The sequence below is a fragment of the Artibeus jamaicensis genome, unplaced genomic scaffold, assembly GCF_021234435.1.
Source record: "Artibeus jamaicensis isolate MK-2021 breed Jamaican fruit bat unplaced genomic scaffold, CSHL_Jam_final contig_3105, whole genome shotgun sequence".
Taxonomy (NCBI): Eukaryota; Metazoa; Chordata; class Mammalia; order Chiroptera; family Phyllostomidae; genus Artibeus; species Artibeus jamaicensis.
In genome coordinates this window covers 338,148-342,353 of record NW_026521715.1, presented here as the reverse complement: position 1 = coordinate 342,353, position 4,206 = coordinate 338,148, and positions in this window count along the sequence as shown.

The following is a 4,206-nucleotide window of genomic DNA, read 5'->3' as shown; positions in this document are numbered from 1 at the left end:
ATACAAGACATGGTGGGCAGAGTGATGATCAACCAGCTGGAGGGAAGTACCCACCAAAGAAAGATCTAACAACAATCAAAACCCAATTACATCCAGAGAACCAGCATTAAGGCATAAAGGGCATCCCAAGAGCATTAAGTTCTCATGAAGGAGATGGCATCACTGATTCCACAGGCTTACTTATGAAATACCACAGAAGTTCACAACATAAAGTCAGAAAATCAAAACAGATCAATTTAAGAAGCAGAGTGTAACAAGAAGAATCTCACAAACAATGGGAAGACAGAGAAACAACCCTCAATCAAAAAGAAGGGAGGAACCCTCAGAAAGAATGCTAAATGAGATAGAGGCAAGTCAACTATCACACATTGAGTTCACAATAATGGTTATAAGGAAGCTCAACGAGTCACTGAGAATTACCAAAACTACAGGGAAACTACAATGAACTCACTGCAAACTATATCAACATGAGAGAGGAAATGAAAACTATCATCAAGGGCCAAGAGGAAATGAAGAATACAATTTATGAATTAAAGAACACAGTGGAAGGAATCAAAAGCAGGCTAGATGAAGCAGAGGATTGAATCTGTGAGCTGGAGGACAAGGTAGATAAAAACTCCCTGAAAGAGCGAGAAAAGGAAAAAAGACTAAAAAAGAAAGAAAAGGGGTCAAGGGAACTGCAGGACAACATGAAACATAATAATATTCATATAATAGGGATACCAGAAGGAGGAGGAGAGCAAGGAATAGAAAACCTGTTTGAAAAAGTAATGATGGAAAACTTCCCTGATTTGATGAGTGAAAAAGTCACACAAGTTCAGAAAGTACAGAGGGTGCCAATCAAGAGGAACACAAAGAGGCCCACTCCAAGACACACCATAATTAAAAGGGCAAAATTCTAAGACAAAAAGAGAATCTTAAAGGCAGCAGGAGAGAAACAGGAAGTAACATACAAGGGAGCCCTGATAAGACTAGCATCTGCATTCTTAACAGTCACATCACAAGCCAGAAAAGAATGGCAAGAAATATTTCAGGAAATGAAATGCAAAGGCCTGTACCAAGACTATCCAGCAAAGCTCTCAGTTAAGATGGAAGGTGAAATAGGAGCTTCCCAGACAAAACAAGGTTAAAAAATATACCTCCGCAAAACCAGAACTCCAAGATATGCTAAAGGGATTGCTTTAAGAAGGGGAAGAAAAACAGTGAGAGATAAAAGAACAACGACACAAAGGGAGTAAAATAGCAATAAATAAATACTTACCAATGATGACCTTAAATGTAAGTGGTTAAATGCTCCAATTGAAAAAGCATAGAGTAGCTAAATGGATAAGGAAATTGTTGAAGTCCAAAACAGATGTTGAAAAGGGATAATCCCGAACGAACCCCGGATAAAGTTAGGCTGACCAGGAGCAGGGAAATTTTTACTTCCTAAAAGAGCTAATCTCCAATTTCCCTAATAAGCCAATGGCAATCAGCTGTTTAGAGCTAGCCAATAGCTAACAGCCACATCTGCTTCTGTTCAAAGCTTGCTTGAATACCCCTATATAAGAACATAGCTGTAAGCACTGGGGCGCGGCTCTCATCGCAGCTCTCCTGAGCATAGTGTTCCCGGACACTCAGAGAGCTTGCCCCTGCACAGGTAAAACTTGGCCAATAAAGTAACATCTTGAAAATTCTGAAAGTCTCCGAACCTCTGTTTCTCGTGATGGTGGATGCAACAGAAATGTGACCAGCACATATGCTGCCTACAAAACACCCACCTCAGAACAAAAGACCTATATAAAATGAAAGTGAAGGTATGGAAAAAATATTCCAAGCAAATGGACAGGAACAAAAAGCTGGGGTAGCAGTACTTATATCTACAAAATAGACTTCAAAACAAAGGCCATAAAAAAGACCCAGAAGGACACTTCATAATACTCAAGGGAAGAATCCATCAAGAAAACATAAATACTATAAACATATATGCACCCAACATAGGAGCACCCAAATATATAAGGGAAATCTTGGAAAACTTCAAAAAAGATATAGACAACAATACACTTATACTAGGGGATTTTAACACCCCACTGTAAAAAAATGGATAGATCTTCTAAATAATATATCAACAAGAATATTGTGGCATTGAACAATGCCTTAGATCAAATGGACTTAACTGGTATATATATAGAATCTTATATCCCAAAGAAGCAAAATACACATTTGTTTCAAATGGACATGGAATATCTTCAAAAATGGAACACATGATAGGACACAAAACAAGCCTCAACAAATTCAAGAAAATTGAAATCATATCAAGTATCTTCTCAGACCACAAAGGCCTGAAACTAGAAACCAACCTCAAGGGAAAAACTCAAAACATTCAAACTCATGGAGACTGAATAGCGTGCTATTAAACAATGAATGGTTTAAGAAAGAGATCGAGGAAGAAATCACAAAATTTCTGAAAACAAATGAAAAATGAGCTCACAACAGTCCAAAATAAGATACAGTGAAGGCAGTCTTGAGAGGGAAGTTCATAGCAATAAAGGCCTACCTAAAAAAGATAGAAACATTTCAACTAAACAACCTAACCTTACATCTATAAGGACTGGAGGGGTAACAGCAATCAAAGCCTAGAGCAATTAGAAGGAAGGAGATAATCAAGATCAGAGCAGAATTAAGTGATGTAGAGACTAAAAGCACAATTCCAAGGATCAATGAATCTGGGAGCTGGTTCTTTGAAAAGATAAACGAAATGGACAATCCTTTAAGCAGGCTCATCAAGAAAAAAGGAGAGAAGACCCAAATAAACACAATCAGAAATGAAAAAGGAGGGATTACAACTGATACCACAGGAATACAAAGGATTGTAAGAAATTACTATGAAGAAATACATGCCAAGAAATTTTAAAACCAGGTGAAGTGGACAAATTTCTAGAAAAATATAATCTTTCAAAAGAAAATGAAGAAACAGAAATTATGAACAGATCAGTACAGATGACAAAATTGAAGCAGTAATCCAAACCTTCCACCACACAAAAGCCCTGGAATGGACAGTTTTACAGGAAAATTTTATGAAACATTTAAGGAAAGGAAGAGCTAACCCCTATCATTCACAGACTATTCCAAAAAATCCAAGAAGATGAAAGACTCCCAAATTCTTTTTTTTTATGAAGTCAGCATCATCCTAATCCCCAAACCAGACAAAGAGACAACAAAGAAAGAAAACTTCAGGCCAGTATCACTGAAGAACATAGATGCTAAAATCCTCAACAAAGTACTAGCACACTGAATCTGGCAATACATTAAAAAGATCATACATCATGATCGAGTGGGATTCATCCCAGGGATGCAAGGATGATACAATATTCACAAATCAATAAATGTAATTCATCACATATATGAAAGGAAAGACAAAATCACATGATCGTATCAATAGATGCAGGAAAAGCAGTTGATAAGGTACAGCACCCACTTATGATAAAAACACTCAGCAAAGCGGTAGTAGAGGGACCATACCTCAACATAATAAAGGCCATATATGAAAAACCTACAGCAAACATCATACTCAATGGACAAAAACTAAAAGCTTTCTCACTAAGATCAGGAACAAGACAAGGATGTCTGCTTTCATTCCTCCTATTCAACATAGTATTGGAAGTTCTAGCCATAGCAACCAGACAAGAAAAAGAAATAAAGGGCATCCAAATTGGAAAGGAAGAAGTAAAACTGTCATTGTTTGCAGATGACATGATAGTGTACATAGAAAATCCAATAGACTCCATCAGAAAGCTGCTCAACCTAATAAGTGAATTTGTAAAAACAGTGGGATACAAAGTCAATATTCAGAAATTGAAGGCATTTTTGTACACCAACAATGAAATATCAGAAGCAGAAATGAGAAAAAATCTCATATGATATAGCAATAAGAAAAAGAAAGTACTTAGGAATAAACCTAACCAAGGAGGTAAAAAGAAAACTGTACTTAGTAAACTGCACAACACTAAAGAAAGAAATTAAGGAAGACACAAATAAATGGAAGCATATACCATATTCATAGATCATAAGGATTAACATCAGCAAAATGTTCATACTACCCAAAGTGATTTATAGATTCAATGCCATCCTTACTAAAATACCAATGACATATTTCACAGGTATAGAACAAACATTTCAAAAATTTATATGAAAACATAAATGGCCTCAATTAGCTGTAGAAATTTT